Below are 24,649 nucleotides of genomic sequence, written 5' to 3'. Positions count from 1 at the left end.
TCTATCATGATCTGATTTTAGGAATATCAAGAAGTCTCCTGAATCCAAATATATACTTCATTAGTCTTCCAAAGGGCCTGAGGTTCTCAGCATAATCTGCTTATTTAGGCTGGAGTAAATATTATAAGAAAGAAAGAATACATGTAAGCCATTGCCTTGCACTGTGTTAAGAAGAACTAGTTATCTCATCAGCTTATGACATTGCCATCAAGGATCAAAGAAAACAAAGCACAAAATAAATTTTGGTGAGGAAGCCTGGTTAGAAATCTCTTTTGGAGTCCAGTGTGCTGTTAAGGTTAGGGATGAGAATGGTGGTGTGGTGTGGTTTTGGGAGGTAGGCTGAGTGGTGTGCCTCAGGCAGGCTTGGATAACCAGGGTCTCCTCACTCCCCTACCCCAAAGACACAGACATAGTGGAACTGGTATTTATGAAGCCTAACACAATTCTTCCCACACATCAGCTTTTCCTGGTGCTTGGACTTATGCTTTTTTGCTTTGGCTCTGGTATTAAAATTTGAGAATAGCAATGTGAACAGCCAAAGCTGGGATTGACATACAATTCTTGTCTTGTGTAAACCTTATTTTTTTCTATTTTTCCCCTCGCTCTGCCAATGAAAAGATTGAAGTAGTGATAGTAGAAGCTTAATCAATTAAAACCAATCAAATGATGGTGTCAGCTCTCTCCTAAATCTTAGTTAAGATGTGATTCTTATAATATCTGCACCAGAATCACCATGCATATTTTCTAAATATGCAGATTCAAGCACCCTACCCAAACCTAGCGGGTCAGAATTTCTTTGGGATGAACTTGTGAAAAAGGATTTTTAAATAATTTTTAAACCCTTTAGTTTTATGCCCTGAAGTTTGGAATCATAGTCACCATTTTTTTCAGTCTAGTATTTGAAAAAAGCCCTATACTCTCATTCTTAGTATATGTTCATTACTTGCTTTATTTGGGCTTGTATCTCAGTCACAGTGTGTATATAGTGTATATATATATATATATATATAGTGTGTATATATATATATAGAGGATCTACACTGTTATTCTCCAGTAACCAAAACTGGATGTATAACTGTGAGTGTAACATGGCAAAGGGCCATGTCAAACTCAGCACACCTTTTGACCAGTATGAGTTTGTCATAGTCAGAAAGTATCTGAAACATACTATCCCTATTCAAATATGCCTTGGTGAATTCCCTAAGATTGGAATTTGTATTTAATATCTTTAAATATGGGAAATTTCAGTCTCCTTGTTTCACGAATTTACATTTTTCCTGAAAGATACTAATGTAGTCATATGAGGAAAAGGTCTCATCTTCTAGTTGCTCCTCACACATATCAGAAACAATATAAGAGAGAGAGTGGGGGGAGAGAAGGAGAGAGAGAGATTTCCTTTCCACCCTAAGGTTCCAGTGATAATTATTTTCTTTCAGCACCTTTATTGAAATTCCTTGTGTAATGCCACCAGAGTGAATTATAGTTAAAACCTTTTATTCCACATGAATGTAGCAGGATACAGTGATAGTGCCAGTAATATTACTCAGCTACTTTTAGTTTGGGGATTGAGGCTGATGTAAGCCATCATAACCACAGAGAAAATAATATTTAATTCTGAATCGCTGCCATATGTATGAATGTATATATGCCTTCGGGTTTCATTTTTCTGGAATACTGTAGTATATTCTCCACCCATTTTTAAGTGATCTCCTTCTATGGGTAATGGATTTAATTGCATTAAATTTTAAGAAGATCCAAAAATTAATAAAATATATATTTGAACTTTATCTCACAATCCTTTTTTAAATTTCTTTTTTTAAGAAGTCAGAAATTGTTCTAAAGTGAATGTTATACAGCAATGCTCTGCAATGCAAGTCCCACAGGAGCTATGAGGGGCATCTCACTACACATCTTCACATGCCTTGCTTGCCCAGGGCAAACCATCCAGGTTAATACCAAGGTGAAGAAGAGAGAGGGTAAAGCAAAATAGGACATAATAATTGTTAGAAAAATTACTTGCAGTCTCAGTAAAAATGGAGGGGTACCTGATATGCATGGTCTTGAGATCCTGGATCCCAACTCTTGTGATACATACAGACTGCTAGATTGTTTGGTATCCAAATGAGGTGGCTTGAGGATGATCACATTTCTGCAGATTAGTGACCCTGAAAATTCCTAGTCCCTGCCTCAAGGTGGGTCTTTAGTGATGTTTGTCAATGCTTTCATTTCTTTGTGCTCAATGATTCTGTCATTCCTACTTTTCCATATTTTAAACCATCCCACACCCTTAATTGCACTTCTAAATCCCATTCCTTGGGGTCTTCCACAGATAACCTTGCCTGCACCTTTAGGAAACTCTTATGTATTTTCTCCCTCAATTTCCTACTGATTCTAGCCACTTAAAATTATACACATTCAAATCAGTATGTACTTGTGGTATTTGAACCTCATAGGTTGAATTGTACTTTATTCTAATCAAGAAAGATCAAATCTGCCATGTGGAGTTTTCCCCTCACCACCTTCCTTTGTTAGTTTAGCTTCATTTTTTAAATCCACAATTCCCATCATGCCTTTCGAGGCACTGCTCTATCAATTAATTCTTCCTTCTAGTGTCTTAATCTCTGTTACTTGGCTGTATGTAACCGTAATTTATTTAAAAAAAAAAAAACACTTGAGTCTTCTGTTATCTTATTCACTTCCCTCAAAAAAAAAAAAAAAAATCCTCATCTGGCCATGCTTTCTTTTCTAGCTCTGCTTTCTGCTTATCCTCAGTCTCACCTGAATAATCTCTATTCGAATTTGTTGAAAGTATACTCAATATTTGAAGTCTCATCTTGGCCATCTCAGGCCCTTGCAGTCTGATTTTGACCCCATAACACTCTGGAACAGGCAATTGATCACTTCCAAATTCCCAAACTCAGTGGTTACCTTTTAATATTCGTCTTATTGATCCCTTTTGCCTTCTCTCTCTTTCTTAAAATCATACTTTCTCTTAGCATCTGAAAATCATTCATGGTACATTCCAGGTACCATGCTGTTTAATCTGGATACAAGAATTATTTCTTGCCTTCAAGGATTACAGATACTTCTGGGCGAGGTAGGTAGAAAGAGAATTATAATCCTACATTCTAAGTACCCACAGTTTAAGATGTCATTCAGATACTTTTGTGATCGCTTGTTTTATGGTCTCTCTTTAGAATCAAGGTGGCTACCCTTACTCGAAATTTGGCTTGCGACTGATGATGCCACATAGGCACCAAGAAGATTTGAAAAGATTTGCTGCTTAAATAGCATTCTGGGGAGAGCAGAGCAGGCTTCCTAAGCTGGTAAAAAAAATGATTTGAGAGATCAAGGGGAGGCTAGCTTGAGATTTCTGTGGTGGCTAAGGGGTGTGTTCTAGGAAAGTGTTCTTGAAATGGTTTGAACGTCCCACAACAAAGGAGGAGATACTCCCCAAGCTTTCTTATCAGTTGAGCCAGATGTCATACAGAAGGTGAAAAGAGAGGAGTTTGACTTAAAAGCTGTGAGTCAAAAAACGGAGTTAGTGTCTTTATTACAATTCACCAGTTTACATTAGACGCCTACCCATTCCTTCCTCTAAGGTTAAACTGACAACATTTCATCATAATTATTCATTTATATGCTTTTAAAGGTAACAGTAATCATTGTTGTATTCCTGGATCACTAAATGTTATGTTTAATATGTGTTTATTGAATGGATGAGTAAAATGATCAGTCAGTCAAAATCCAAACTATTAAAGGTATTAAAAACCTAGGAACCAACTAAAGAAAACAGATTGTCATCTATCTTCAAGGGCCTCCAGAAGCCTGAGTGTTTTGGACAGAATAAACAAGACCAGTGACTTGAAGTAAACCTGTAGAGGTAAATAAAACTTTCTTCATGAAAAATTTGCTGTCTCTATTGAACAATGTAAGCTTGCCATTTCCAGTCATAATTATACTGCAGTGTCCTAACCTTGACTCTCAGATAACTAATCTGTACTTTCAGGTGGAGTAAGGAGGTATCTGAAAGATGCCATCTAAGAGGGAATCTTAAGTTTCAATCTCCAAATACCTTGCCAATTTGTGACAGCTCTCAAAATTTCTACTGATAAAACTCACTTTTTCAGTAAAGTATGAAATCCATATATCATCAGTAAAAAATACTGTAATATGAAAAGAGAAAATCAAGCTATTAACTCACCATTACAACTGACTATATTTTACTGCCTTTAGGAAACTCTGACTTGAGTAAATGGAACTTATAGGGCAATAGATTTTGGATCAGTAGGAAAATAATATTTTTAGCTGTTAGTTGTAGTGTTAATTATTCATTTCTTCTTAAAAATGTTTTTAAACATAGTGATTTATCATTTCTCATGATTCTGCTGGTCTCCCCTGAGTTCACTCATTTTGCTGTAATCAGCTGGTGACATAGCTTGGGCCTGGACGCCTCTGGGATTGGGTAGAAGGCTGGGCTTTAAATTTGGCTTCTTTACATTCTGGAAGTCCTAGGATTCCAAGAGATTGAAGGCAGGAGCTGTGAAACCTCTTGAGGCTGATGCTCAGGAATTCTAAAAATGTCACTTCCCCTACATTTCTTCCACAATAAGTCTAGCCCAGTTTTTAGGGAATGGAGAAATACACTCCATCTCTGCATGGAAGAAGTAGTAGGGGCACATTGCAAAGCATTATGCATAGTGTTTTAGCCATCACACAATCCATCAGAGCCTACTTCTGGTCACACAAATTATTTGCATTCATTTGGCGTGAAAAATATGCTCATTCCCATCCAAGGACTCCAATTTCTCACCTCAATTATAACATTAGGCTTTGAGTCCAGGATTTCTTGACCAGTGTCTGGTTCAGTATGAATTAAGCTCTTCAGGGCCAGTTCCTTAGGTGTAGCTTTTGATACTAAGAGACAGGAACTAGAAAACACAAGTGATCTTCCAGTAACACAGTCAGTATACAATGGTGAGAGAGGGGCAGAATAACTGAAATAGACATTCCCATTAAAAAACGCAAAAATGGAGCAATGAGCACATCCAACACCCAGATCTTGCTTTCTAAAACCATTAAACAATAGAAAGAACCAGAGCTCCATGAAGAAATGGCGAGTTCTAGGGCTGGAGCAGAATAACCATTAAAACAACTGAAAAACTTAAGCTGATGGTCAAAGACCTCTAGCTTGTCTTCAAAATTCCTGGTCAGCACACCTCAACATTGTCAAGATCATCAAATGACAAGATTAAGATACTATCAGAGGAAACTAAAGAGAGAGAATGACTGAATGCACTGTGGTATGTTGCAGAATATTCTGAAACAAACATTAGGACATTAAGGAGAAATAGTGAAATCTAAATAAACAGTGAAGTTTGATTACTAGTAATATAATTACAATATTATAATTACAATATTGGTTCATTACTTGTGACAAATGCTTCATGGTAGTGTATAATAATAGTTTGGGAAAGTGAAAGTGGAGTATATTGGAACTTTATTAATTTTTCATCTTTTCAGTTAATATAAAACTAAATATTTTTGTTTCTTATTTTTTATGATTTTTAATTTTTCCATTAGAGTTTATTTTCAGTGATCTGTCAATTTGTACTGTATAGCAAAGTGACCCAGTCATATAATCTTCTCACATTATCCTCCATCATGTTCCATCACAAGTGACTAGATATAATTCCCTATGCTATACAGCAGGTTGCTGCAAAAGCAGTGCTTATTGGGAAGTTCATAGCAATATAGGCCTTCCTCAAATAAGAAGAAAAATCTCAGATTGACAACCCACCACCTCAAAGAATTAGAAAAAGAAGAACAAACAAAATGTAAAGTCAGGAGAAGGAAGGAAATCATAAAGATCAGAGAGGAAATCAATAACATAGAGATTCAAAAAATGATAGAAAAAAATCAATAAAACCAGTAGCTTGTTTTTTGAAAGGATAAACAAAATTGACAAACCTCTGGCTAGACTCATCAAGAAGAGGAGAGAAAGAACCCAAATAAACAATATAAGAAACTACTCAAAAATTAAAAAAAAAATTTAAATTAAAAAAAAAGACTAAGAGTGGTAAGCACACAACAGTCATGATTTTATAGTAATTTTGAAAAACAATTTGGTACATGTTGCCAGCTTTCCCTCCTCTGGGGGCAAGGCAGTTTCCTTAACAGGGTCAAGTTCTGCAGTCTGGGAATGATTCTGGAATCCATTGCTCTTGGACCTTGGCTTCAGCTTGGGGCTTTTTTTCCTGCTCTCCAAGAAGTCTTCTTTTTTTAATAGAAATAACTGATTTTGTAGTTAAGTTACTGTCTCAGCCTGCTTTCTGGAAGTCCCAGAGGCTGTTTTTTCCCAAATCTCTTGTTTCTTTGGTCCAAGAAGGCAGTGTTTGCATCAGTACCATTCTCTTCAAATTGTTATGAATTTTAGTTGGGGTTGATGCCATTGCCCCCAAAGTAATAAACATAATTCTTTTTTGAACAGATAACTATTTTGAACATATAAGAGAAAACACACTTTTGATTTTTTGGAAGCATTTTTTTTCAGGTTTTACTTATTTGTTTATTTAATGATTTTTATTTTTTCCAGTATAGTTGGTTTACAGTGTTCTGTCAATTTCTAGTGTACAGCAAAGTGACCCAGTGAGATATATATATATATATATATATATGTATAATTTTTCTCACATTATCCTCCATCATAAGTGACCAGATATAGTTCCCTGTGCTATACAGCAGGATCTCATTGCTTATCCACTCCAAATGCAATAGTTTGCATCTATTAACCCCAGAATCCCAGTCCATACCACTCCCTCCCCCTGGAGGCCTTTTTGACTGAGTAGAGGTCAACTAACCATCATCTGAAGTCTTTCTGGGATCTTAGCAAAGGATTTTATATATTTAAATATATTAAAATAGATATTTGTTTAAGATCATTTCTTACACTGAGAATCTTCTACAGGGTGGTAATGAAAATCCGTTTTATATTTCAACCAAGAAACTCTTAGCTTTTCTGTATTTCCTTTACATTCTGATTTCAAATTGGAAATTTCTCTCTTCCTCACCTCTTGCTTCCTGCATCTTACAAGATAGAGCTAAAAACAAAACCAAATGGCACTTTCAAGACTACCTGATATGGACCATCTCTCATAAAAACAACAGAATTACAATTGCTTAAAAACCTTAAAGCAAATGGGATGGAAAATTTCAAAAAGATCTACTCCAGAAGACAAAGGAGGACACATCAAGAGGGTAGGAAGGGCGAGTATGTGATATAAGCAACCCCATGCCTGCCTTGTGGGAAGCCCACAGACTAGAAAGTAACTGTATCCCAGAGAGTCACATACAGGAGTGAGAGTTCTGAACCCCACACTAGGTCCCCATGCATAGGACTGGAATTGGGATAAAGAGTGCCCAGAGCATCTGGCATTGAAGGACAGTGGGGCTTGTATGTAGGCGCACCACAGGAGTGGGGGAAATGAAGATCCCATTCTTGAAAGGTGCACACAGGATTTCATGTGTGCTGGGCACCAGGGCAAAGCAGAGTTTCCATGAGACTCTGAATTGGACATGACTGCAATTTTTGGAGGCCATCCTGGAAAAACAGGGGGTGACTGTGGCTCATTGTGATGTAAAGACATTGGAGGCAAATATCTCAGGAATATTCATCTGCATGGTGCCTCAAAAGGTGGCCATTTTGGGAAAATCTAGTCCCACACATCAACACTGAGAAGCCCCAGACAAAACAATAACTCAGATGGGATCAGCCCCACCTACCAAGTAAACAGGCTGCCAAAAGACCCCCGAGACCAACAGCTGCCTCTAATGTCACACAGAGACAATGTCCCACCTACCAGAGGGATAGGAATCAGCCCCACTACCAGTGAGCAGGCACTGGTCCGTCCTATCAGAAAGCCTACAACAAGCCCCCATACCAACTTCAGCCACAAAGGGGGCAGACATCAGAAGTAAGAGAGGCTACAACTCTATTGTCTGAAAAAGGAGGCCACACCAAAAATCTATAAAAATGAAAAGGCAGAGAACTATATAACTCAGATAGGGGAGCAAGAAAAAATGCTAGAAAAAAACAGTTAATTGATCTCGAGATTATCAGCCTCTAGGAAAAGACTTTAGACTGATGATGGTGAAGATGATGCTAAACACTGGAAATAAACTGGAGGCAAAGATGGATAATCAACAGGAAACACTGAACAAAGAAATATAAGATTTAAGGATTAAGCAAGCAGCAATATAAAATATAATAACTGAAATTAAAAAAATCATTAGAAGCAGCCAACAGCAGAATACAGAGGCAGAAGAATGAATAAGTGAGGTGGAGACCACACTAGTGGAAATCACTGATGTGGAACAGAAAAGAGAAAAAAGATTGAAAAGAAATGAAGACAATCTAAGAGATCTTTGGAACAAGGTTAAACGCACCATATATAGGGGTTCCAGAAGGAGAAGAGAGACAGAAAGAGACAGAAAAAATATTCAAAGAGATAATAGATGAAAACTTCCCTAACATGGGAAAGGAACCACTCACTCAAATCCAGGAAGCACAATGAGTACCATATAAAATAAACCCAAGGAGGAACATCCTGAGACACATATTAATCAAACTGATCAAAATTAAAGACAGAGAAAATATTGAAAGCAGCTAGGGGAAAGAAACAAATAACATACAAGGGAACCCCAATATGGTTATGGGAAGATTATTCAGCAGGACCTCTGCAGGTCAGAAGGCAGTGGCATGATATACTTAATGTGATGAAAGGAAAAAACCTCCAACCAAGATTCCTTTACCCAGCAAGGCTCTCATTCAGATTTGGAGGAGAAATCAAAAGCTTTACAGACAAGCAAAAGCTAAGAGAATTCAGCACCACTTAACCAGCTTTACAACAAATACTAAAGGAATTTCTCTAGGCAGAAAAGAAAAGGCCACAACTAGAAACAAAAATTCCACAAATGACAAGGCTCAACAGTAAAGGCATATATACAGAAAAGGTAGGAAATCATCCATGCACAAATGTGCTACCAAAATCAGAAATCGTGAGAAGAGGTGGGTACAAATGCAGGACACTGGAGATGCACTTGCAATTAAGAGATCGACACCTTGAAACAATCTTGTGTATGTAGGCGCCTATATCAAAACTTCAGGGTAACTGCAAACCAAAAATCTACAATTGATACACACACAAAGAAGAAAAATCAACACAAATACAACACTAAAGATAGTCATCAAACCACAAAAGGAGAGAACAAGAGAAGAAGAGAAGAAAAAAGAGCAACAAAAACAAGTCCTCAGTAAGCTCACAGAAAGATCATTCATTAAATGAGAGAATTAATGCAAGATATTTAGAACCTTCTTTAATTTAATGAATGTTTAATGCACCAGTTCCTTGTTTTATACAGTGTATTGATTGGTGACTGAGAAAGAGTTAGAACCTGACATTGTGATGCTTTATTGTAGTAAGGAAAAGGCAAAAATAAGGCAAATAAAAACTCAAATAAATACTTATACATTGAGAAAGTACCCTGAAAAACTAAACAAGACAGCATCATGGTAGAGAAAAATACAATTAGGAAGGAGGAGGGGAGAGGAAGGATTGGGTGAGACAGTCAGAGGAGATGATTTTTAAGTGAGAAGTTATGGAGAAGAGGAAGACACCCAAACATAAAGCAAGGTTAGGACAGGGAAAACTGACATAAAAGGACTCCAAAAGTGGAAAACTCAACAGCAAGAATGACCTCAAGTGTTAAAATGCTTAAAGGACAACAGTATGGCATGGGGGTTGGTGGTGTGGGGTTGAGAACAGAGCTTGGCATGGAAAAAGCATTTACAAATGCTTTTAGTTTCTATTCTTGACATTTTTCTGAGGAAGAAATACGATGCATATGAAAACCATCTAGACTATTGTTTGAAAGATAATGGGTACTCAACAGAAGAGATTGTTGTTATAGTTATTATTTTTAGCAGTACTAATAACTTTGCCATTTTCTGAAAAACAGATCTCATTTTGAGTCTCCTTTTGATAATGCCCTTACCTGTCTGTCTTTCTGTCAGCCAGTCTCTGTGACTCCCCCAGTTGTTTTTTATTCTTACCTTCAGAGCATCAATATTAAGCTGTTATACCTTCTAGATAGTCCATACACAGTTGGTAGGCCCTTTGGAATATAAATTTGTTAAATGCAGTTGCATTGTTTACTCCAATCAAAGTTTTTTGCTTTATTTATTTACCAAAACACTTAAAGAAAAAACACCCTATATTTGGTATTAAGAGCAATAATCATTACTGTGATTATTTTGAAAAAAGTAGGAGCCTTGCTCTAGTGGGTGGGATTCAGGAACCTCCTCAAAAGGATTTGTCCCTCTCCAGCCACAGCAAGGCCTGCTAATCTCCACAAACTAGGATGAATGATTGATTTGAGATTCTGGATTCTTTAGAGCTTCTTCCAAATGCACAAATGACAGTCATGCTTGGAGTCTTGGTGGCATTTAGTCAGTCCTTTAATGTGATTCTAATGGTTGTGTGTGTGTGAAAATTAACAGTAAATTCATTATGAAAACCCATTTACCACAGGGTTGACACCAGCAAAAGCCTGAGGCACCTCAGGGAATTCTGGGACACGCCATCTGTTTCAGTGAACATAACTCAGATCTTCCACATCCGTGCTTGCTCATTGGGGCTTAATAGCTTCTCACACAGCTCCTTTTCTCCTCGGGACATACACATTCAGACACAGAAAACCATAAAGGCCAAATGTCTTCTTTAATCCTCTGAGGCTTAGCCAGCTAAAAAGAAACTGTCAAGAGCCATAGCAGCTGGTTATTTGAAAATAAAATAATAATACTAATAATAAGAAAGAAAGAAAGAAAGAAAGAAAGAAAGAAAGAAAGAAAGAAAGAAAGAAAGAAAGAAAAAGAAAGAAAGAAAGAAAGTTAATTTACTTAAGATTCAATTTTTCTCTGTATTGGTACTTTTGTGTCATATTTTATGTATATTTAGAACAGAATGTATAATTTGATTATACCTACTTCGTTATGATTTACTGTTAATAACTTTGATAAAGTGTAAATGGCCTCATGCACTAATTGGGTGTGCTTCCGCTGACATATGCGAACTGACTTAGAAACTAACATATGCTGTTATTACTCATAATAGATCAGCTTTGTCTGAAATATTTGTGCCCAAAATTAACATTTGGCATGTCTTCAAATTCAAATCCACCTTCTGCCCTGAGATGAAATTCAAGGATTTGTTTTCTGTTTTATATATTTTGGAGAGGCTGCTTTCACTGCTACAATAAGGAATGTTCAGTGTTTACATTATAATGACTATTTATGGGGGTTTAATATGTTGCTTGTTGCAAATCACATCCGACGGAAACTTGGCAAAGTGGTGCAGAGATGTGGGACCACATTCAACTATATTTAACATCATATCAGGCAGTTGATCATTTGAAAATCTATGGTGTTAAATGGTATTTATCATAATCTTACATACCCTTTTCGTCTTTTGCTTTGTAGAAGTTAAAATTGTTCAGAGACTTCCAGTAACAAGGTATAGAATGAGGGACAATGAGAGAATCTAAAATCAACCTATTTGTTTTTTAACTGCTAATGCTTTGTGGGTTGTTGTTGTATTTTTGCGTTTTTATATTATCTGTTAACCACATCCTCTTTTGGCTGAGCAGAAGATGGAGGCAGAAACTGACCTGGGAAAGACATGTGTAGATGAGAAAGAGTAACATTAATAGCCAAAATGAAATGGTTGGTTTATTTTACAAGAGCATTTTATAATGTCATGCTAGTTTGAAATATTGCACAAATTTGTAAATCTAATCATCTAGATAGGTAGGCACCAAAGAAATAAGTTCATCATTTTACAAAACTTTAATTTGTAAAAAATATTAAATGTCTTAGATTTTGGAGCAGTTAAAATCCTTGAATCAGAATCAGATTCTGTAAACAATAGCATCTCCAATTAGTGTTTAATGTCAAAGGAAGATAGTTGTTTCTTGAAAATAACTTTGCAGGGGAAGTAATTGCCAGGGGCCCTGAGTGTCCCTACATATTCTTGCCACATGAATAAACTGCAAGGTGTATTCATCTCCTGATTCATAGTTAGCCACATGGGACACTAAGCAGATCCAGATGACCATATGATGACCTCATTCCCTAGTGGAGGTGGGCCGACTTGTTTGCTGCTTGCACAAGGATTGCAGGTCCCTTGGCTCTAGGCATCCATCTGAGTCCATAATATTGCCCATGGGACTTGGGGACCCGGGATCTGGCACTGCTATGCTGATGTCTCTGCTGTGTGCTCTGCTGAGAGTGATAAATTTTTTCATCTGCATTTGACATCTTTGGAATGGTAGCAAATTTGTTCCCTTCCTTCTTCTAGAAGATTGAGATTCCTCCTTGACAAATATATTTTGAAATATCCCCCTCACATGAATTTTGTTCCTAATTATTTAAATATTGTACATTGGCAAACAAAGTATAATAAACATTGAAGATATTTTGCATATGGACAATACTCTTATTTTTAAAAAAATCACTATCTAAATTTTATTTGTTTTTATTTTATTTTATTTTTTATTGCCTAATTTTAAAACAGGGTTAAAGATAATCACCCTTTTATTGTTGTCTATTATTTACATCTTTCTCTTTTATCTCAATAGCCTCGGAAGGTCAGTATTATTGTGCTGTGTTTACACACCAGAGAAGTTAGGCTTCTCTGTTAATTTAATAACTTACTCATGTCAGATAGCTTTTAAACCCAATTCTGTCTGACGCCTAACCCAGTGTTCACAAAGTCTAAATTCAGCTGCCTTAAGACCAATGATTGCTTTAAATATTTTATTTTAGTCTTATTTCCTGGTAAACATTTTATGGGCCAAGATATTTATTCTCAGAAGCTCTGTTGTGACTCTTGTACTGTTTTTATTCTATTGCTCTGATATTCCGTAATCATAAGTTATACATTTGGAATAAAATCAGGATTTTAATCATAATTTGAGCAAACTTCTGTCATGGGACCTGTGCTGTTTCTAATACATAAGGTAAGATATTTCAAATAAACTTGATTGTTCACATGAGTAGTAAATAACTACAAAGTCCTTAAAAGGTCAAAATCATTATTTTTTTTAATTGTTATTTCCTCAATACATTTTTTTTCTACTGTACAGCGTGGTGACCCAGTTACACATACATTCTATTTTCTCACATTATTTTAGGTAAATTGGTTTATGGTGCATTTAATTTGCCTTACATTTTTATATGATAGGATCTAGTTTTGCCAGATTCCTTGATGCTAAAGGTAAATGAGTAGAATCAAAACTATGTGAAGGACCAGATGGTCTGAGGTGGATAGGGTGGAGTAGTCCTGTTGAGCATATTTGATATCTTTTGTTTAGGTTTTTTTTCAGTTCTAGTGCTGTTGGCTGGATCAACTACAATAACATAGTGACAATAAATAAAGCAAAACCAACTGATTCTACTAAGTTTTTCTGACTAAATTTATAAAACTATTTATTGTCAAATCTTCTAACTGCACACAAATGATTAATACATGATTGAACATTTTTTGTGCTCCGTAGTATTTAGACCAAAATTTTATGAAGTAAAAAAACAGACTCTAAAGTGTACTAGAGGAAATAAGTGTTGTGGACACTCTTGTATCCTATTAAAAATACTCCTAAGATGTTTTTTGGAGAATCACTAGCTTCTGTGCTTAAGATGGGAAAGTTTTGAGAAGTTTCAGTTCTCAAGCTAGTGCCTAAAGAAAGAAGTAGAAGTTCTAGTTATGTTAATTGGGTTTTGACTCTGCATGCAGAAATAGCCGGGTGGCATGCTTGATTGAATCAACTGCCCTCAGGCATTGTGAGTAACAAGCAAGCAGGTCTATGCGTCATGGGATGTGGAGCTGACACTATTGGAAGTGCCCTCTCAAATTCAGAAAAAGATTAAGAAATTATTTATAAAAATAAGTATTTATTTAGAATGAGGAAATAATTTAAAAGTCACATTTTTTAAAAATATAACAAAACTAAATACTACAAATACCCAGAAACTTAGAAAAATAATATTATTTTAAAGTAATTATCATCTAGATCCACTTCCATAATATTTTAAAAAATATTTTCCCCTGCATATATCTTTAATCACCACTTAAAATGACAGCAATTATGCATTTTTTTTTTCTTTTTATAGGCTACACCTGCCGCATATGGAAATTCCTGGGCCAGGGGTCCATATGCCACAGCTATAGCAATTCCAGATCCAACCCTCATCTGTGACCTATACTGCAGCTTGTAGCAACTCCAGATCCTTAACCCGCGGAGTGAGGCCAGAGATTGAATCCACATCCTCACAAAGCATTGAGTTCTTAACCTGCTGAGCCACTACTGGAAATTCCATGTCATATAAATTTTTAAACATAGAAAATTCATTATTTCCTTTATCATGGTTAATTAAAATCTGTATTCTTGTGTTGGTAATTTGGAAAACATTTTAGATTTATAATTGGGTATTAGTAATGTCATGTAGACATTTGGGATGGTTTCCAAAGTTGTGAAAACCTCTATTAAAATTTCTTTAATATATTAGTTCTCTCATTTCAGGGAATTTCAAGGTTTTTTGTGCAATGACTACTCTCAAATGGTCTTTGAATTGACAATTGTCATTAATCAGTTTGTCACTGATATTCTTGTTGTAAGGTAGTATTCTGAGTATTTTATTATCTTTCTCATTGTTAATATTGGTTAAATCAGCAGGTAATTTAAATCTTTTCTTCATATGTGTTAATATGATTTACTTCTTTTCATTAATTGGATAGTCAAATAAACCAAGTGCTTATTCATTATTTCTATTTGAAATGATCCCCTAATATGAAGAATTATTGATTTTGATATTATGTAAGACTTTACTGTGCTGCAATTTACTTCTCATTGTAGATCTGCTTTCTTGATTTCCTTGTATATATTTTTGATTCTGTTTCCTACCTTGTTAATTTTTCATCCAAATTTATAAAAATACTTAATAGGAGAATTTTAAAACAAAGTCAAATCAATTATCTGTAATTTCCATTTGTTTAATTGCAACTTTCTAAAACATCCTTCTAAATTTCATATACTTTGGTGTGGTCCTAGCTTACCTTTTCCTTAGCCAGATCCTAAAATACAGTCATAGCTATATTAAAGCCAACCACAAAGGTAAAATGTATGGAAGCATAGTAGGAATGAAAAGCAATACCAGTTTTAATCAATTGAGATTAAAATATACTACTTTTGAAATTGTTATTTAAAAAAAAGTTCCATCATGTGAACACATTGTTGTAGTCTTTCTCAGGGACTTTGAAAAAATTCTTTCAAAGATATCAAGCTTAAGCTTCAATATCTTCATAGTAAATGGACCTCTGATGCTCACTTGAGGAATCCAACCATGAGCAATCCCAAGAGCACGTGGACTCTGAAGCTGTAGATGGCTTCCATGGCGAAACATTCCCAAACCTCAGCCTTGTATGGGGCAGGGAGAGAGGCCAGGGAGAGAGGCCAGGGAAGGTAAGTTAGGCCATTTTACCAAAGACTTGTTCAGATTTGAAGACTGGCAAGAGTGATGACTTAGGCTCACCTGAAGATGATTGTCTCTTTTGTTCACTACTGAGAAACAAACCTGCAGTGCAAAGAAAAAAAAAAGCATGAGTAAAGGACATGTTTCCCAATGCCCCCCTACTTTTTTACCAGGATACCTCAAAAGCAGTCTCGGAGTTCCCGTCGTGGCGCAGTGGTTAACGAATCCGACTAGGAACCATGAGGTTGCGGGTTCGGTCCCTGCCCTTGCTCAGTGGGTTAACGATCCTGCGTTGCCGTGAGCTGGTTGCAGACGCAGCTCGGATCCCGCGTTGCTATGGCTCTGGCGTAGGCCAGTGGCTACAGCTCCGATTCAACCCCTAGCCTGGGTACCTCCAAATGCCGTGGGAACGGCCCAAAGAAATAGCAAAAAGACAAAAAAAAAAAATTAAAAAAAAAAAAAAAAAAGCAGTCTCAAAACTGGGTAACTCTCAAGGTCAGAGGGCTGGAAGACTCTAATCTTTCCTGGTTATACCAGCAAGGAGTCTCTTTGGCCTTCACTACAAAGCATCTGCAGGTACACTGGGTCTATTGCAGGCCTGGCCATATTGTATCATAAAGAAGAGAGGAGGAGCCAGAGTTAAGCCTTCTGACACAGGCTAGGGACCAATACCACTGGCTTTCCCAAGACTAGGGGTTTTTGCAAGAGGCAAGTCTCAGTTAAAACTAGGATAGTCCCAGGAGAATTAGGATGATTGGTCACCCTAAATCAGAGAAGTTGATCCTCTAAATGGAATCCTATATCACAATATTTTCTAAGGGTCTGAATATGGAATTTGGAATAAGCTACACTGAGCTTTAATCTGGTTTCTAGTAACAGATCTTGGGTAAATGGCTTAAATTTTCTGGGCCTCATTTGTAAACCAAAGATGAAAATTCAATACCGTAGAATTTTTGTGAGCAATAAATTACTTACTAAATGCAAAGAGTCTGATACTTTAAAAACGGATAGTTGCCATATCACTCACACCATCATCCAAGGAATTAGACCTGGTGGGTGGAGTTAGCAGCAGTTTCCAGATGATGATGATGTTTTCAGCCAGCTAAATTTTAGCAACAGGGCCCACAGAGTCTGTCCAAATAAAATCTACCAAATAAAACAGTCTTTGAGAATGTCTTGGGATATTGGCAAACAGGTTTATGTCTTGAAAAAAGGTATTGGAAAGAACCAGGCGTATTAAAACAGTACTAATTGAATGGGCTGTTTTCAGGCTAGCACATCAACCCCATCAGGGAATTAGTACCAAAGCTAAAAAGCTGAAGAGGTTGGAATTTTGGCTTTGGGTCCTTGGGTGATGAAATCTTCTCTGTCCCTATGCTGTAAAAGAATTTGTTAGTGTAGATTAGTACTAATGAATACTAAATTCCTGGTACCGAGTCTGGCTCCTGGTAAGCACTGAATAAGTGGGTAGTCCAGACTTGCTCTGATAGAAGGTTGATACAGATGACCCATCCTCAGCCTCGTATTACCTGCCACTCCTAGGGTCCATGAAAATCAAGCCAGTTATCCAGGTTCCTTAGTGCCAGTCATGCAGGGATCTCCCTTGTATAGCCAATATGTGTGCCAAAGTGTCTGGGATCAGATCTGCTCCCCTCGGAATAAAGCGTCCAAATTCCAGTGATCAGTTGAGCTTAAAAAATCCCAAGTGGCAGTGCCAGTCAGAACATTAGGAGGCGCTAGAACTACGTCTGTGAGAGGGTGTAAAGCAGTGGCAGTGATAGGTGGCGTAGCAGCAGTGACAATAGTAGCTAGCATAGCAGCAGCTGAGCCATCCAAAAACCCCCTCTAGGGCAGAAGTTTTACTTTCTGTCTTTGTTATCTCAACAGTGGCAGTTCCATCCTCGGAGGCCAATAGTTGTTTGCTGGTGGTGTGTTCTAGCATAAGCTAGAGTGTTAGCAAATAAATGTTCTTTAGAAGGTGGTGAAGGGAAAGGATCTAACTTTTGTTGAACACATCGTTGGCTTCATGGGATAGTCCATGTAAATACATAAGACTCCACAGATTTCTTTAGGCAAGGGGGATGTCTTTTTGTTCAGTTGTGGGAGTTATTCTGGGATCTAGAAGGGCAAATGGGTGACCAATATATCCGTAGTGATAAGACAGTCCATTGCCACTAAAGAGAGGAAACTGTCCCTGCTGGGTTGTCCTTATACTGTCGAGAATACCAGAGAGGCTTGCTTTGGTAAAAATAGAGGGAGCTGAGAGCTCCCAGAAAAGATCATCCCTGAGGCCTTTGGGAAAAATATGTTCACTAGTATAGGACTAGCTTAAAGAAGGGCCCAATGCACATTTGTTCAGTGGTAGAACAAGTAAAATAATGAACTAATGAGTACTTCAAGTACTTCAAGCTTAGGTATAGTTTCTCCATCCCATGATCTGCCAAATAACCAGAATATCAGAAAATTGGATAAAGTTGTAGAAATTAGAAGTGAACCACATTCCATTATTTCTTAGTTGCTGCACTTAATTATTTGACCCAGTGAAATAAATTGTCTAAACCTATTGTACAGATTTAGAGCCGAGGAGTGTTTTCACCTGAAATCCTTTTGGTTGGTTCATAGAAAGTCTTATATTCACCACAGTGAAGAGGCAATCATGGGTATCTTGATGTATCTAAGAGCAAGATGGGTTTGTGGTATATAGGGACTGGGGTAGCAGACATTTAAAATGCAAAACCTCACCCACTATATTGCATTTTTTTCAAAATGGTTACATTCTAAAACCTTAGGAGTAAAGAACTTTGCTTTTGGCTATTTCCTCACTGCTATCTTTTACAAGGGCTTCTAAAGTTATGTAGTATTTTCTCCATTAGAGAAAAATACAAACTTTCTAAATTAACTTAAGCTATCTTGTGCATCACCTTTGGAACATCATGTAACAAATTTCATACTGAAAATCAGCATGTGAAGTATTAGCAACAATCCACAAAATCCTCTTGGAGGGAAAAAAAAAAAAAGTAAAGAAATATCCCAAGGCGTAACATGCAAAACCACTTTTCTCTAATCAAAGAAACATTGTGCACTTGGCTGACAATCCTATAATAAATGACCTTCATTTTTCCTCAGAAAGTATATGCTCTGTGAATACAGCAATTCCACATTATCTAAAACTCAGTATTGAGGACTGCAGGCTGTTTTTAGTCCATCAAGGGAATGAAGGATGACTTTCCACTTAATTCTCATGCCCTGAAACAAGCCTCTAGCAAAATTGCTCAATTTTTTTGCTTGTATTCATAAAACAGGAATCCTAACCTGATTAATAAGGATGCAAAAAGAGTTAGCTTGAGCTTGTGGTTAATTCAACTGAATCAACTTACTTTGCATACACTAACTAAATGAGATATTTAGATAGCCTGGTCTATAAATTTCATTTAATCCAAATTGACCAATATTTCTAAAATGCGTACATGAGTTTTTCCCTAAAGTTGGAAAATATATTCATAATTTTAGTTAATGTTGGTTTTGTATTGAAGATTATAGATATTAAATAGATTATATCAAGAAACTACTGTTTTATATTGTTATTTTTAAAAATTAAATAAGAAATTCTCTTGTCCATGGTCATGATACCTAAAGAAAATCAGTAAGTGGGTCATTTTGTCTAAACAAAGATATAGCCTGATATTACATTGAAATATATTGAAGAGCCAGGGTAAATACTTTAAAGGACATGTTTTGGACAAATAAATGACAACCAATAATATTTGTGTAGGATAAAAATGAAAAGAATAAACTTTTTTAAAAGTAGAAATCATTCAACCCTCACATGAAAACTTAGGGGAACATCTACACCTAAGTGGACCTAATCCTTAAGTCCATGACTTTACCGAACAATTCACAAGAGATCAGAGTCCACAGAACTTAGAGAGGGTGCCTTGTGCCCTACAATGGCTAAAACCATATTCTGGTTCAGTGCCTCTTTCTGAGAACTATGTAACAGGGAACAGTATTATTAAAACCTGAAAAAATTTTGTGAGAATTGTCTTCATAAAGATGTTTGAAAAATGTTTCTAAAGCAATAAAGAGACTAAAATTGCTTATGCCTTTTCATTCCACTCCCTAAGTTTCAAAAGATTCTTCTTTGAAAACACTTAAAATCCTCCAACTCTGATCCACATAGTTGAGTTGGGCTATAGAGCAATCATTTAAGATGCTGGCTTGCCATTCTCTCATTCACTTATTTAACAAATATTGATTGAGCAGTAGCATTTCATGTTCAGCTGTAGAGCACCACATTCACACACTCCACTCCATGTCACTGTGTCTTTGCACACGGCATTCCTCCTCATATTTTTGTGAATGAGCTTGAAGAACTGTCCTTCAAGACCCTACTTAAACATAGTTCTTACCAAATTCTTTCTCAGTAAGGTCAGATTAAGCTGACAATATCACTTTGAGGGCCTTACTGTAGATAAAAAATTTTTACCACTTTACATTTGTAGATTTCCATTGCTAAGTGGTAAAATTTTGAGAAAAGACCTCCCTGCCTTATTCATTTTTATGTCTTTGATCACAATGCCTGAGATAAAGTGCTCAATTAATATTTGTTTTATGATGGGCGATTTTACAATTTATGCTTACAGTTTTTTGTAAGTTTTAATGAATTATAGTTAATTCACAATGTTGAGGTAATTTCTCCTATACAACAAAGTGATTCAGTTATAGATATACATATATTCATTGTTTTAGTTTCTTTTCCCATATAGGTTATTAAAATATTGAGTAAGGTTTCCTGTGCTTTACAGCAGATTCCCATTCCCATTCCTTATACAATAGTGTGCATATGCCAATCTCAAACCCTCACTACATCACTTCTCCCTCTACCTTTCTCCTTTGTAACCATAATTTTGTTTTTGAAGTCTGTGAGTCTGTTTCTGGTCTGCAAATAAGTTCGTTTGTATACTTTTCTTTTTAGATTCCACATATAAGTGATATTATATGATGTTTGTCTTTAACTATCTGATTAACTTAGTGTGATAGTTTCCAGAGCCATGTATGTTGTTGCAAATGCCATTATTTCATAAAAATGGCTAAGTGATATTGATTCTATTGTATATATGCACCACATCTTCTTTATCCATTCCTTCTGATAGACATTTAGATTGCTTACATGTTTTGGCTGTTGTAAATTGTGCTGCAGTGAACATTGGGCTGCATGTATCATTTAGAAATATGGTTTTCTCTGGACAGATGTCCAGGAGTGGGATTGCTGGATCTATTGTAGTTCTATTTTTAGTTTTTTGAGGAATCTCCCTATCGTTTTCCATTGTACTTGTACCAACTTACGTCCCTACCAGTAATATAAGAGGGTTCCATTTTCTCCACACACTCTCCAGCATTTACTGTTTGCAGTCATTTTGATGATGGCCATTCTGACTGGTATAAGGTGGGACCCTCCTTGTATTTTTGATTTGCATTTCTCTGATAATTAGTGATATTAAGCATATTATCATGTGTTTTTTGGCCATCGGGGTTTTTGGAGAAATAACAGTTTAGATCTTCTGTTATTTTTTTATTGTGTTGTTTATTTGATATTGAGGTCTGTGAGTTGTTTCTATATTTTTAGGATTAATCCCTTGAGAGCTGCTTCTTTTACAAAGGTTTTCCTCCCATTCAGTGGGTCATCTTTTCATATGGTTTCCTTTGCTTGCAAAAACTTTAGGTCCCTTTTTAAATATTTTCATTATTCCAGGAGGTAGATGTGAAAACATTGCTGCAATTTATGTCAAAGAGTGTTCTGCCTATCGTTTCCTCTAAGAGTTTTACAGTATCTGGTCTTAAATTTAGGTCTTTAATTCATTTTGATTTACTTTTGTGTATGGTATTAGAGAGTGTTTTAATTTCATTCTTTATATGTAGCTGTCAAGTTTTCCCAGAATGACTTATTGAAGAGACTGTTTTTCTCCATTTTATATTCTTGCATCCTTTGTATTAGATTTGTTGACCATAGGTGCATGAGTTTATTTCTGGGCTGTCTATCCTGTTCTCCTGAGCTATGTTTCTGTTTTTGTGCCAGTACTATATTATTTTGAAGATTGTAGCTTTGTAGTATAGTCTGAAGTTAGGGAGCATGATTCCTCCAGCTCCATTTTTCTTTCTTATAAGTGCTTGGCTTTTAGGGGACTTTTGTGTTTCCATACAAATTTTTTATTTTTCTGTTCAAGTTCTTTGAAAAATGCCATTGGTGATTTGATAGTGATTGTATTGAATCTATAGACTGCTTTGAGTCTGTAGTCATTTTGACAATATTGATTCTTCCAATCCAAGAACATGGTATATCTTTCCATCTGTTAGTGTCATCTTCAATTTTGTTCTCCAGCATCTTACAGTTTTCAAAGTAAAGATTTTTGCCTCATTAGGTAAGTTTATACCTAGGTATTTTATTATTTTTGTTGTGATGGTAAATGGGATTGCTTCCTTAATTTCTTTTTCTGAGATTTTGTTGATAACGTCTAGAAATGGGAGAGATTCCTGTGTAGTAATTTTATTATTATTATTTTCTTTATAGGGCCACACTTGAGGCATATGGAGGTTCCCAGGCTAGGGTTCCAATCAGAGCTGTAGCCACTGGCCTATGCCAGAGCCACAGCAACATGGGATCTGAGCCATGTATGCAAATGAAACCTACACCACAGGTCATGGCAATGCCAGATCCTTAACCCACTGAGCAAGGCCAGGGATCGAACCCTCAACTTCATGGTTCCTAGTTGGATTTGTTAACCACTGAGCCACAATGGGAACTCCATGTGTATTAATTTTGTATCCTGCAACTTTTTTGAATTCATTGATTAGCTATAGTGGTTTTTCCAATAGTATCTTTAGGATTTTCTATGTATACTATCATGTCATCTGCAAATAGTGACAGTTTGACTTCTTTTCCAATTGGGATTACTTTTATTTTGTTTTTCTTCTCTGATTGCCATAGCTAGGACTTCCAAAACTATGTGGAATAAAAGGGCTGAGGATAGATATCCTTGTCTTGTTCCTTGTCTTAGTGGAAATTCTTTCAGCTTTTCACCATTGAGAATTATGTTAGTACTGGGTTTGTCATACATAGCCTTTATTATATTAAGGTAGGTTCTTTCTATGCTCATTTTTCTGGAGGATTTTTATCAGAAATGGGGATTGGATTTTGTCAAAAATTTTTCTGCCTCTATTAAGATGATCATATGGTTTTTGTTCTTCAATTTGTTAATGTAGTGTATCACACTGGTTAATTTGCAGATATTGAAAAATCCTTGCATAACAGATAAATCCCACTTGATCATAGTATATTATCCTTTTAGTGTATTGGTGTATTCAGTTTGCTAGTATTTTGGTGAGGATTATTGCATCTATATTCATCAGTGATATTGGACTTTATTTCTTTTTTGTGGTATCTTTGGTTTCGGTAATTAGGATGATGGTGGCCTTATAGAATGAGCTTGGGAGTATTCCTTCATCTGCAACTTATTGGAATGGTTTGAGAAACATAGATATTAACTCTACTCTGAATATTTGCTAGAATTCACTTGTGAAGCCATCTGGTCCTGGACTTTTGTTTGTTGGAAGGTTTTTAAACAGCAGTTTCAATTTCAGTTCTTGTGATAGGTCTGTTCATATTTTTCTATTTTTACTTATTCAGTCTTAGAAGATTGTACTTTTATAAGACTTTGACCATTTCTTCTGGTTGTTCGTTTTATTGCTTTATAGTTGCTTGTAGTAGTTTCTTATGATCTTTTGTGTTTCCATAGCATCAGATTTAACTTCTTTTTCATTTCTAATTTTATTGATTTGAGTCCTCTCTTTTTTTCTTGATGAACATTAAGGTTTATAAATTTTCTTGATCTTCTCAAAGTACCACCTATTAGTTTCATTTATCTTTTATATTGTTTTGTCTTTCATTTCTTCCTGCTCTGATCTTTATGATTCCCTTACTTAACATTAATTTTGAATTTTCTTTGTTCTTCTCTAGGTATAAGTTTAGGCTGTTTTTTGAGATTTTTCTTATTTCCTGGGACAATATTTTATTGCCATAAACTTCCCTCTAGTACTGCTTTTGCTGAATCATTTTGTTTTCATTTTCATTTGTCTCTAGGTATTATTTGATTTCCTCATTGAACCATCGCTTCCTTAGTAGCATATTTTTGGTCTTCATGTGAGTTAGTGTTTTTTGCAGTTTTTTTTATTCCTGCAGTTGATTTCTAGTCTTATAGCATTGTGGTCCAGAAAATATGCTCAATGGGATTTGAAGTTTCTTAAATTTACTGAGACCTAAGATTTGTGGCTTAAGCTGTGTTCTATCCTGTAGAATATTCCATGTGCACTTGAAAAAAATGTGTATTCTGCTGCTTTCAGGTGGACTGTTTCATAAACATCAATTAAGTACAAGTGGTTTAATTCATCATTTTAGACCTGTATTTCCTTACTGCTTTTCTGTCTGGATGATCTTCCCATACATATAAGTGGGGTGTTAAAGTCCCCCACTATTATTGTGTTATTGTTAATTTTTCCTTTTTTGGTTGTTAACAGTTATCTTGTCTATTGAGCTCCTCCTATGTTGGGTGCATATATATTTGCAATTGTTTTATCTTCTTCTCGAATTGATCCTTTTGTTATTATGTAGTGTCCTTCTTTCTCTATTGCAACTATATCTTAAAGTTTATTTTGTCTGTTGTGAGTATTTCTACTATAGCTTTCTTTTAATTTCCATTTGCATGTAATACCTTTTTACAGTCCATATGTGTCCTTAGGTCTGAAGTGGGTCTTTTGTAGATAGCATTGTTTTCATATGCAGACAAATGTCCATGTCTTTTGTTTGGAGCATTTAACCCATTTACATTCAGTGTAATTGTCAATGTATATGTACTTACTGTTATTTTGTTAATTGTTTTGAATTTATTATTTTAGTCCTTTTTTTCCCTTCCTCTTTTGTAGTCTTCTTTCGTGGTCCAATGATTATCTTTAGTGTTGTGTTTAAATTGCTTTTTCTTTTGTATATCTATTTAAATTTTGCTTTGTGATTAT

The 24,649-nt window shown here is 35.9% G+C and overlaps 1 long non-coding RNA gene across 1 annotated transcript in view; it reads left to right on the top strand.

The window, feature by feature from the left end:
• Nucleotides 1-475: 475 nt before the first annotated feature.
• LOC146403793 (uncharacterized) overlaps nt 476-24,649 on the top strand; it is a 34,873-nt gene continuing 10,699 nt past the window's right edge. Inside the window, exon 1 of the long non-coding RNA XR_014843006.1 lies at nt 476-3,883. This is a non-coding gene — a long non-coding RNA (uncharacterized LOC146403793). The remainder of the gene's footprint in view (nt 3,884-24,649) is intronic.

Source organism: Sus scrofa, chromosome 4 (genome assembly GCF_054392235.1).
Source record: "Sus scrofa isolate SSC_HxYL_T2T_F1_AM1 chromosome 4, Sscrofa_HxYL_maternal_Yorkshire_Landrace_v2.0, whole genome shotgun sequence".
Lineage (NCBI taxonomy): Eukaryota > Metazoa > Chordata > Mammalia > Artiodactyla > Suidae > Sus > Sus scrofa.
The sequence above is the reverse complement of the archived record's forward strand: the minus strand, read 5'-3'. Positions and strand labels throughout refer to the sequence as shown.